This window comes from Triticum dicoccoides, chromosome 3B, assembly GCF_002162155.2.
Source record: "Triticum dicoccoides isolate Atlit2015 ecotype Zavitan chromosome 3B, WEW_v2.0, whole genome shotgun sequence".
Classification (NCBI taxonomy): Eukaryota; Viridiplantae; Streptophyta; class Magnoliopsida; order Poales; family Poaceae; genus Triticum; species Triticum dicoccoides.
In genome coordinates this window covers 810,387,428-810,399,666 of record NC_041385.1, presented here as the reverse complement: position 1 = coordinate 810,399,666, position 12,239 = coordinate 810,387,428, and the positions used below count along the sequence as shown (strand labels likewise).

Here is a 12,239-nt window from a genome sequence, read left to right as displayed (position 1 = left end):
GGGGCGGCGATGGGCTTCATAACTAAGGGGTGGGTGGGGGGGGGGGCTTGATAGCGTCGGGGCGGGTGGATGAGGGCTAGACGTTGACGACGGTGGAGGAGGGGGTGTTGGATTCGGTTATCCGTACCCTGGTTCACACGTAGGCACCATGTAGCCGAGCAGGCGAGCAACGCAAGCACAATGGCGAGCTTGGCCATCATCGCCGTGTGCAGTGCCTGGGGGTCTGTGTAAGAGGCTGGGTGCTCACCATGGCCATTTATAGCCTACCGTTGGCTCCAAGACGAGAGACATCGTGTTACCGACGCGAGCAGATGCACCGAACGCTGGTTTCCGCTACATCTAATACAGTTTGACATCCCTCTGCAGTCCAGAGTAAGACAAAGTATGGACACATCGTTTTGAATAGTAAAATGATGAAAAATAGTAAAAAATTCAAAAAGATATTGTGACGAAAGATGATTGAGTGCATGATGTTTGTGTAAAATTTTAGAGTATTTTGGACATCTGAGTGATTCTCAGCAAAAAAAAAAAACAAATATTGAGGCCGTGAAAAATGTTTACACCACGTTCAGCATTAAATACACACTAGTACGTACTCCCTCGGATCCTTTTTAGTATGCATATAAGTTTTGTCCGAAGTCAAAGTTTCTTTACTTTAGTGAAACTTTGCAAAGTTTGGCTTGACACAAATTTAATATGGAGAGTAACAAGGACCGGATGGAGTACTTCTAATCATGGGAGATAAGTTCTACGCGAATGAGATTGCTGCCGATGAAAGCATTAATTATGCGTGTTGACAGTGCCACAATCCTAAGAGCAACCATGTTAAATTTCTTTTTAGGGGGCCGATGGCACATACTCTATCACTCTTGTGTGGAGAAGAAGAAATAAAATTCAGGAGTGTTTTATACCTTCTCTATTTTCATTTCCTTAGTGAAATCATCAGTGGGCTTTATTCATTATATCATTTAGAGTGAATTCCATTTTTTACCTTGTAGTTGTACATTTGTGACACATATTACCCTATTTAGCGGAACTTTTATCGAAATGTCAGATTTTGGAGACTTTTAACACGGTTTTACCCCAGTTTTACATTTTGTTTGTTTATGGTCGATAGGATCGGCATGTTGCGTCATTGATTCGTAAAAAAAACTGTAAGGATCGGAGGGCATCATTGGCGATCTTGTCCAAGCTTCTCTTGTCTATCTGTTCCACTCCTTGTGGCCGTCCACATGTTTTTGGATACAGGGCGTCACCTCACACCTTACCTGATGGACACGCATCAAAAAACAAGGGTTCAAAGATTTCAAAAGGGGTATTCTAGACGAATTTTCACTCGAAGGGGTAATTAGTGTCACAAATGTATAAATATGGGGTAAAAAGTGGAATTCACTCTATCATTTAATAGACTAATATATAATGTACAATTCAGGTCAGCACAATCAACCAAACATATTATTTTTGGGATATATATATAGGAGCCCGTCGGTCCCAACATCATTTCATTTCATAGAAGCTGATCAACACAAAAGAATTATTCGTTTACACGCAAAACGTGTGTGTGTGCAGCAAACCGAAGGGTAACGAGAGAAACTACTACTCTCTCCGATCCATATTACTTGTCGTTGACTTGGCACAGCTTTGTACCAAAGTCAGCGAGGAGTAAAATGGATTGGAGGGAGTACTACCAGCTGAACAAAGCACTAGAACTACCAGCAAACCAGAAATGCCACGGTTCTCTTCATCATCATGCCACAGACCACAGAGCACACCCGTAATGGGCTCTCCCCCCATTCTCAGTTGCACGCCACCGGCAAGAGCAGGTAAATTTCTCTTCTGCAAGGCAGACCAAGAGACAACACATGTGAACATCATGGAAATAACAGCACACTGCCCATAACAGCATTACGTTTAGCAGGGTAAATATCCCATAATGTAGGACGTTTTTTGACACCAGTGTAGTGCCAAAAAACATCTTACATTATGGGACGGAGGGAGTACTATTCTTTTCCCCTGCCCGCCATAAAATTCAAAGCATTATAGACCCCAAAGCAACGCTGCGATGCAACTCCAGCAGAAACTATTTTTCTCCCCTGCCGCCCTTAAAATTCAACACCCAGGCACATAAATCCTCATCTTAACAGGACAAGGGCATTTCATCCACGTCTAGAGCAACAACAACAATACTCCATAGTCCAAACACACCTAGGCACAACACACTGAAAAAATGCAATGAATTGATTCTTTGCAGCAGCTACGACGTAGCTAAACAATGGGAATCAACATTGGACTCATGAACTTCACAAATAAAAGAAATCTCTTAGAAATCCTTCATGAAATCACACTTTGCTATTATCTTCATCTAAACTCCATGGCTTTGATCCTGAACAGAGTGGACAACCTCAGCACGATGTGAGGCCAAGTATTACTTAACTTTTTGCCCAAACATCCATGTCTGACGGCCACCTCTCCAAATGACATTGCTCTAAGGCTGTCGGATCCATGATGCCAGCAGTCATTTGCGTGGAACCACACTGAAAATTCCTACTCATCACGACGACAATTGACTTTTTCAAGCTAGATATAGACTTGAGCATTATAAGGGGAGTAGGTATATATTTGGCCTAGTGGGCTGGGCCTATTGATTATTTAGTACGCACCGACCTCGTCTACCATCCGCACGAATAGGTTGTAGGAGGAAAATCCTTGCTTCCGCGCATTGCACGAGCGAAGTAAGCGCCACACACCACGCAAACCCTTCTAGGCAAGCCCAACAAGGGTATAAATTAGATTGCAATGTCAGTCTGCAATATGTATGGGGTTCTGTTTCCAAGTGACGGTCTTGGTTAATTCACTAAATATCCATTCCACTATTTGCTGTTGTCATCAAGCATTGTCATCATAGAGAAATAAGCAAACCATAACCTAAGACTAATTTCTAGGACTTGTCAAAATTACCGTGAAGAATTTTAAGAAGGCGTTGAGCAGGATATCCACTCATATACAAGTTCATATACACTTAGTGCTAAAGAGTTACTTGAATATTATGGTTAACAAAATGAAAAAAAACAAAAACTAAGCCATTAATTAGTCACTAGCTAGGGAGCAAATGTACCTTGAAAACTTCGACAGTTCAGGTATGCATTGTGCTACATCAGCAGATGCTTGGAAGGACCCATGCCAGTGGTACATAATGCTTCCTTGCTGCTCGCCCAGGGTAGTCGACAACATTCTCATGCAAAGATCCATCAACCAAAGAATACTCACTCCAGTTCCCAGACCACCCAGTAAAGTACAAGCAGTCCCTTCGAACTGCCGGATGATCTGGACCAAGACAACCAGCAAATTCATGCAAATTAAAGAACAAGCTGCAACCGCCAATGCTTTCGGTCCTCGCCCACTTCCTCTCCCCGGACTTCCACCGGAAAACATGGCACGTAGAGGTTCTGACAACGAGCAATAGCTGACCGTGGCACTCTGCGAGCCATAAAGTCGAACAATTCAGAACTGTCTGCGCACTCAGTTTATCTTCAAGAAACGATAACACCACCGAATTGTTGTCAAGCTCGACGGTCGCAAGGCCGTAATTCGGGTAAGTCAGCGCATAGAGCTTGCCTTTCATGGAGATCAGACTGTAAAGCTGGTAGCCTCCATCACACAGGCCGCTCGCCAGTGAGCATCCCCGGTGCGGCAGTAGTAGATGTCAGGCCGCCATTGCGTGAATGCAATGATGAGGTCGCCGGAAAAGATAACTGCATCACACTCTTCCGGCGGGCCAGGGAGGCGGGCTCCGGCTCGCTTGCCTGTGAGTAGGTGGCGGATGCGGAGGTCGGGGCGGCTGGCGTCTTGGATGGCGATGCGGCAGCCGAAGGAGTGGAAGGAGGTGGGGCTAGGGTTCCCAAGGGCGACGCCGACGCGGGCAGGGAAGAGCCAGCGGAGACAGGTGAGGATGGGGCCCTGGCCGGCGCAAGGGAGGCGGAAGCGGAGGATGCGGCGGAGGGGGACGTGGAAGAGAGCCTCCGAGGTAGAGGCCTTGTGGCGGACGAGGAGGAGCGGGCCCTGCGAGGCGAGGTTGGGCGACGACAGGGGGAGGCGAGCCCGGTAGGCGCGGCAGGCGGCGCGGAGGGCGAAGAAGTCCTCGAGGGTCGTCAGGCGGCTCGCGACCAGCGGGATTAGGTCCGGTAGGAAGTGCGGCGAGGACGAGGCGGGGTTTGCGGGGATGGTGGCGGCCGGCGGCGAGGTCCTCGTCCGGCGCTTCCCCCACTTCGCCATTCGTCGCCGCCGCTTGTGCTCCGAGTGCGGCGCTGGGTTGGCGACCTGGTGTGTGCGAACTGCGAATGCTGTTAGGTTTAGGTGGTGTTTGTTTCTCTAGTCTAGGACTTTTTCTAGTCCCTGAGACTTTTTAAAAAAGACTCTCAAGGAGGTGTTTCTAAGGACTTTTAGCAAAAAATCCCCAAAAAGTCCCATCCTTGCTAGGGACTTTTTCTAGTCCCTACATCAAAAAGTCCCTGGAAACAAACATTCCCTTAGACTTTTTTTTTGAGGTGGCTGTTAGGTTTAGATTCTTATTAGGAAGGCCGTTAATGATCCAGGCCGGGCTGGACCTAGTGTGTGTTGGGCTTGGTTCGTTGAATTTCACAAAGGGCTTTCTCTCGAAACAAAATAAAAACCGAAAATTGATTCCACTAGCTTTTCAGAAGTTTCACCTAAAATTGCAGATCGGCTGCTGGAACTTTTTCACCGCCAAGAAATACCATAGTTTTAAATAGCCGGCTATAGCCCGCTATCGACTTTTCAGTAGGGTGCCGTTAAATGGTCGCTTTCATAAATAGCCGCTATAGCTCATTTGAAGGCCTACCGCTATTTTTCATAGCTCGCTATTTAAAACATTGAGAAATACTATGGAGCTAGAGAGCTAGCTAGACTGGAATGGCTTTCACACGGCGACAAAAATACTTCCTTTTTTTCACCTCACATCAAATCGTCGTTGAAGGAAGAACCAAATCAAGATGCTGCAACTCCCTGATGGAAGAGTGACGGAGGATACTGCTGAACTGGAATAGATGACCACATCCTTTTATTCCGTTCAGATGGATTTCCAGCGCACTTCTTTCAGAGTCACTTGAAAGTTTGCAAAGAAGAGGAGACTATAGCAGTTCTCAGGATTGTGGAGGGCACCGAGTCAGCTGAGTGCATCAATGATACTCCGTTAGTACTGATCTCAGAGGTAAAAAAATCCGACTTTGCTTACACAATTTTGTCCCATCAGTTTATGCAATATTCTATACAAAATTGCATCGAAAATTGTTTACAAGCACCTAAAGCTATTACCGCCAAAGATTATGTCAGATGAACAGTCAACTTTTGTGCTGGGGGGGAGGGGGTTAATTACTGTCAACATTATTGTTGTGTATGAATGTCTCCACTTTATGAAAAGGAATAGAGCAAAGAAATGTCTCCACATTATGAACATTATTGTTGCTCGCATTATTTGTAAAATCTAGAAAAATGTATAATAATTCACATGTAAAAATATATATTCATTAAAAAAAATCCAAAGTAAAAAAAAAATCAGGTACGACAGTCGCTACAGTACCGGTTGCTGCAGCAGAACTCAAAGATGATACATCGCTCCACTGCTAGATGGGCTGGCCCAATACGAAATGCCCCCTGTGCGCCGTTGCTCTCTCTATAGGTCCCGTGCTAGCGCAGCTGGCCGCTGCCCGTCGCCCAAGGGAGGGTAAAAGTGGCATTAAAACAAATGTACCTTACATTATGAAATTCTTGTTAAAAATACTTCTTACGTAAACTTACATAATGGAATGAAACATAGGGCACACGCACCCTGAAACCGTACGGCCAGACAATGGCGGACCCAGAAATAAAACCGAGGATGGGCACACTTTTAAAAAGTTGATGTGTATTCGAATTGGGTTGGATGAGACTTGAAAATCAGCTGTTACCACATGACACTAGTAGAACCGGGACTGAAACCGGGACTAAAAGGTCGTCACTAAAGACCCCCCCTTTAGTCCCGGTTCTTACACCAACCGGGATTTAAAGGCCCTCCACGTGGCCGCTGTTTGGAGCTTCACCTTTAGTCCCGGTTGGTAACCATCAACCGGGACTAAAGGAAATTTTACGATTTTTTGAAAAAAAAATCCAAATTTTCAAATTATTTTACAATTTAACCTCTAATCACCCTCATCACTGCTCAATTTAACCCTTAATCTCTAATCATCCCTCATCATTTCAAATCATCTAACTTCCCGACCAGTCACCCATCCTCTCACTACTCCAACCTGAGCACGCTTAACTTCCGGGTTCTATTCCCCCTCGTTCCCAAGTCTGCACTTGTTGTTTTCCTGACAATACTAAGATGTCAATCCTATTAACCCTCAGGAGTTTAGCTTGAGCATGAAGTCACATGTTTCACTGTTTGAGTTTGAAGTATTATTCTCAAAAAACAGTAATTATTTAATAACAGTAATATTTCTTGAATAAGTAGTTTGACCATTGTTTGACCACAATTTGACCAGATGTGACCAAAATTCCAAAAAAATGAAAAAATTATTTAGTAACACTAATATTCTTGAATAATTATTTAGTAATACTAATACATCTTGAATAAGTAGTTTGGCCATTGTTTGATCATAGTTTGACCACAGTTTGACATGATTTGACTAAAATTCAAAATACTAAAATAATTATTTAGTAACACTAATATTCTTCAATAATTATTTAGTACCACTAATACTTCTTGAATAAGAGTTTGACCATAGATTGACCAAATTTAACCAAAATTAAAAAAAAACTGAAATTTGAGCATACCTTTTTTTACTTTTAGAATTTGAGGATTCTAAAAATTTGCGAATAGGCCTATGGCGGTCAAAATCGGGTGCGGATTTTCGTCCTGATTTTTTGATATATTATGCATTCTTTTTCGACATCGTATGCAAAAGATATGACCGTTTTACTTTTTCATAACACTTTTTTGCAAAACATGTCCAAATTTAAGTTTTTTAATTTTCCTAACTAATAGATGTAGTAACATAACTACATCTCGAAGGATTTTAATTTTTAAAGTTTTTATCATTTTCTTTTGCTTTTTACAACTCTCAAAAGGCGAGGGGGTAGAGTTTGAAAATGGGACCTTTAGTCTCGGTTTGAGATACGAACCGGGTCTAAAGCGCATCGCACCTTTTAGTCCCGGTTCGTGTCTCAAACCGGGACTAACGGGCTCACTTGTACCGGGACTAATGCCTTTAGCCGCACGAACCGGGATCAATGTCACCATGGATACCGGTTCGTGACTAAACCGGGACTAATGGGCTTATCTGGCCCGAACGAAAACCCTATTTTCTACTAGTGTGGTACAAAAATATTTCTCAAAAAATCCAGGTTTGCCATGGCACACCAGCTAGATGCGCCACTGCGGGGAGACAAACGTCATTGAGCGGGGGACTGGCCGGCGACCTCGAGGATCGCTACTCGCCACGAGATAGGTGGATGTTCGTGTTTATGTTTAGACTATCCATAGTGAGAGTAACATAGGTGGTAACATCACACATCTTTAGATAAAACAAATGATGTGGCGAGTAATTAATGAGGAAAGAGAGGTATGTGGTAACATATCTAGCTACTGTAACATCACACATACCAAGACAAAATGAGTCTACAATCTAGTAAATGAAATGTTGCATGATATGACACAATGTTACTCCCCACTATAAGAGCATCTCCAACAGGCGTGGCAGAAGGCGCGCCCGCGCGGTAAAATTGTGTTTTAGCACGTGCCGGCCTGTTTAGCGCGCTCCAGCAGTTGCACGCGCGCGGGAGAAAGCGGCACGCGGTGCGGTAGATTTGGCGTGCCGCTTCGCGCGCGCCTATAAAATCCCGTGCTCGCCACGCGCCCTCCTCCTCGCCACCTCGCCGTTTTTTCTCGCCGCTTTCCCCGCCGCCGCGCCGCCGGGGTTCTTCGGGCTACCGCGGCGTCCGCAGCGCCCCAACGGCTGGTACTCTGCCGAGATCCGGTCCGGCGACGTCCGGATCGGCCTCGGCTCGTTCCGGAGCGCGCACGAGGCGGCCCGCGCATACGACGTGGTGGCGTGGCGCTTGGACAGGCCCCGATCGTAGATGAACTTCCGTGACGTCTTCATGCGCGAGCAGGCGCAGCGCGTCGCCGCTCCTCCGCGTCTCATCACCGACCAGGACCGTGCGGACCACGTGCGGCAGCAGCGCCGCCTCCTCATCGCTGAGGAGGACGAGCGAGCCATGGCGGAGTGGCGTCGTCGCCACCCGGAGGACATCGTCGCAGAGGACGAGTTCTGGGCAGAGAGGACGACAAGGCGCCGCGCGGAGCGTGCTGACAGGCGTCGGCGCAAGGCACTGGCTTTATCGCAGTGCGATATCGTCGAGAACGGCAGGCAGTCGATCTTCTCCCCCAACGACCTGCGTTGGGATGACATGTGGCTCGACACCTCGGACAACACCACCGATGATGATGATGGTGATGATGATGGCGGCTGGTAGTCATGGTAGTTTCTATCTAGTTCCACCGTAGTTCTATCTATCTATGCTTTCGAACGATGTAAAATACCTTTGTATCCATAGTTTCTATCTAGTTCCACCATAGTTTTATCTATGCTATGAACTATGTATCGTATTTTATCTATGCTAGAACTATGTATCATTTTTTATCTATGCAAAGTTTTCATTAAAAAAATGTTGTAGCATGCGGGCGCGCTGCATTTTAGCGCGCCTGCTGGAGTTGCACGCGCGCACTGCATTTTTGCGCGGCAGCTGGAGCCACAGCTGTGCGCCGTGCCAAACCAGGCGATGGGCGCGCGGCAAAGTAGTTTTTTGTGCGCGACGCGTTCGACGTCTGTTGGAGATGCTCTAAAGGTAGTAGCATAGACTATTAACATATGCATGTTAGAGCATCTCCAGCCGTTCGGCCCCCCAGGGCGCCGAAAAAGAGCGGCATGGGGGCGAGCCGGCGCTAGTTCGGCCCGTGGGGTTCGGTTCGCTCCCAGTCACACGCCCACGGTCGCCGCAGGTTCGACGAAGTTCGTCTTGTTTTTTTTGCAAACTCGGTGAGTTTTGCATGAACTCGGCCATTTTTCATCGGAATTTGTACAAAAATAGAAAACATGCATGAACTAACTTAAAAACGAACTAAAAAGCCTAGCCACTGCCGCCACCGTCGCCGCCGCCGCCGTCTATATGCCGAGAAGCCTGTGGAAGCGGGTGTAGTCGCCGCCGCCGCTGTCGTTGTCGTCGTCGTCGTCGCGCGTCTCGCCCGCGGTGTCCCTGCTGCACCCCTCGCCCGGGTCGCCGACAGCGCTTGACGGCCCGGCCTCGTCCTCATCGTCGATGTCGATGATGATAACGCCGCCCTCCTCGGCACGGCGACGCTCCTCGGCGCGACGACGGGCCTCGGTGCGGCTACGGGCCTGCGTCTCCAGGTACGCCCGACGCTGGCGGCGCACCTGCTCGCGGACGTAGTCCTCCCTCGCCCATTTGAGGGCGGACTCGTCGTCGGGGGCCACCATGCCGGCGTGCTCCGGCTTCACGGGGGGCATGTCCGGCTCGGGCTTCGGCCGTACCAGGTGAAGGGAGCGTCTCGTCGGTGCCGTCGCAGGCGACGGCTCGTTGATGACGAGGGCGCCGCTCCGCGTGCGGCGCCCGAGCGGTGTCTCCTCCGGCTCGGGCTTGACGGGGCGGGGCTGGCGAGCCGGAGCTCGACGAGGAGGACGACCCCGGCTCCATTCGCCGCGGTATCCAAGAACTACCGCGACGGCGAGAGAAGGAGGGGTGCGTCAGGTACTCGAGGCGTGGTACATTACCGATCTCGATGTGGTCGAGGATGGCGTCGAGTGTGCGGCCGGGGATGCCCCACCACTCGCGCCGTCCTTCGGAGTTGAGGCGGCCGCGGGGGATGATGCCGTTGACGGAGGCAATCTGCTCCTCGCGGCGGCGCTCGAAGTACAGCGTCCACAGCGTTTCGCTGTCGGGCGCGTATCTCGGCTCGTTCCGCTACTCCTCCGTCAGCGAGGAGCGGATGCGGGCGATCTCCGCCCGCCGTGCGGCTCCTTCGGGGACCGGCGGCACCGGGACGCCGCCGACGCTCAGCCTCCACGTCCCCGGCACGCGCATGTCGGGGGCGCCGGGTACTCGGCCTCGTACAGAAGGCGCGCCTCCGGCTCCTGGAGGTGTCGGCGGCCGAAGCCGTTCGCCGCTGCGCCATCGCCTGGGTATCTCTCGGCCATTTCGCTCGTCGGTGGGGAAGGCAATGGTGGGAGAGCTCGTCGGCGGGAAGAAGGCTTTCGCGGGAGGGAGAGAGGGAGGGTGTGGCGCTCATCGGTGGGGAGGGGCGTCTCGTGGGCGGCATGCGGGCGGATGCGTGGCGCATGCGAGCGGACGGCGTCGGCGGCGTCTTCACTGCGCCGCCCGTGAGGCATCAAAGGAGGCTGATCGGCGCGGCAGCCTTCGCATTGATTCCCGCGGGGAACCGAGGCGATGAGGTCGACGAAACGGCCGTCTTGCTGACTCGGCGGGCCCGCGGCTGCTTCGCGCCAAAACGCTCGCCCCGGCGCCCCCGAGCACCCTCTGGCGCGTCAGGTTCGGCCTGGGTCCGCCGGCGCTGATTTCAGCCCAAGCTGGTGAAAAACGGGCTCCTGGGACGCGACTCGGCCGTTTTTTCTGCGCCGGCGAAAAAAAATCGCCTGAAGAGGCTGTTCTGGGAGCGCGGCTGGAGATTCTCTTACTAGTCTAAGTTACTATCCATTATCCACTGTGACTAGTCTTACAAATTGGATGCGTGCGTGAGTGCGTCGACGGTCGACTGCCTCCCGCCAAAAGAAAAAAGAAGTGCGCCGACTGCAGCTGTAATTAAGAGAGAGAGAGAGAGAAAGAGATCTGGAATTGATATATGATGATCCCAGGGGGCGCTTTGTTTGACTCGAACACTCACATTTATAAGTAGACAGATCTTCTTTGTCAGTCACTCTCAGTCTTATGATGAGTGGTGAGTGAGTGGCCTGCAGATTTCTTAATTTGTTATCACTCTTCCCGCCAATGGAAGCCACCTTCGTTTTGCAGGCATAAACAAATCGGGACCTCAAAATGTCAACTGCCTCGTGGAATCTCCATACACATCCGGGCACGGACACCGGCCCCGCAGAATGAACCGGTGAGACGTCCGTCATCTCACCCGATACTCCCGTCCGATGCAACAGGGTTCACATAAGGCCAACTTCAACGCGCGATCCAATCCTGTTCGTCCGCGTTCGTTTTGGGGTAAACAGACAAAGCAGGCCTCCCAACACACGGCCGCAAACGGACCGTCATTTGTTTTCTGTCTGCTTTTGACCTATTCCCGGCCCAAGTTTGAACTGAGTTTGCGGCTGAGCGGACAAAACGCAGATGGGCGAAATGCGCGCCCTTGTCCTCCCCTAGCCCGCCCGTCGGTGGCACAGCCGGCCACGTTCCCTTCTTTTCCTCCAAAACCTCCCACACCCCGCCCTCCACTCTCCCGCGTCCCCCCCAGCCTTCCCCTCTCTCTCCGTCCACCATGGTCGGCAACGAGAATCCCGGCGACCAACCACTTGTCGCAAAGAAGCCCGTGGCGAAGAAGAAGAAGCCCGTGACGAAGAAGCAGTGGTTGGAGCTCTCGCCGGCGTCCGCCGCCAAGCTCGACTGGGAATCGGCCAAGAGGAGGGACCGGCAAGCCGTGGAAAAGGAGAAGAAGGCTGCCGCGCAGCACGCATCCGAGTGTGCCATGCGGCGTGCGATGCAACACCTGGCCGAGATCGACAACAAGGAGTCCATCGTCTCCAAGGCGCACGCCCTCCTCATGATGGGTGGTATGGCCCGCCCCACGCCGGCCATTCTCTCGGCCGCTGCCATGGCCGCTGCAAGCACAGGCTCGTCGGCTCATCGACCGCCGCAGCACTGTTCCCCTAGCTCGTCCGTCTCACACGACACGCCGGATTTTCATGCTCCACCGCCGCATGGCCATGGCTAGACGCGATTCTCTACCTCGCCGGACTGTGCGGTGGTCGACCCGACTACGCCCGCGGGTGTCATCGACCTCAACGTCACGCCGGGGTACACTGGTGCTGGCCATTGTGAAGACGGCTCGCAAAGGAAGCAGCCCCGGTCGTTCGAGTCGGCTACCATTGCCGGTGCCCGCAAGCTGTTCGGTCAAGATCCAATCAAAGGTGCCGAGCAAAAAG

At 50.6% G+C, this 12,239-nt stretch overlaps 1 pseudogene; it reads right to left on the bottom strand.

The window, feature by feature from the left end:
* Positions 1-3,154: 3,154 nt before the first annotated feature.
* Positions 3,155-4,272, bottom strand: LOC119280130 (annotated as a pseudogene).
* Between the last annotated feature and the right edge of the window lie 7,967 nt (positions 4,273-12,239).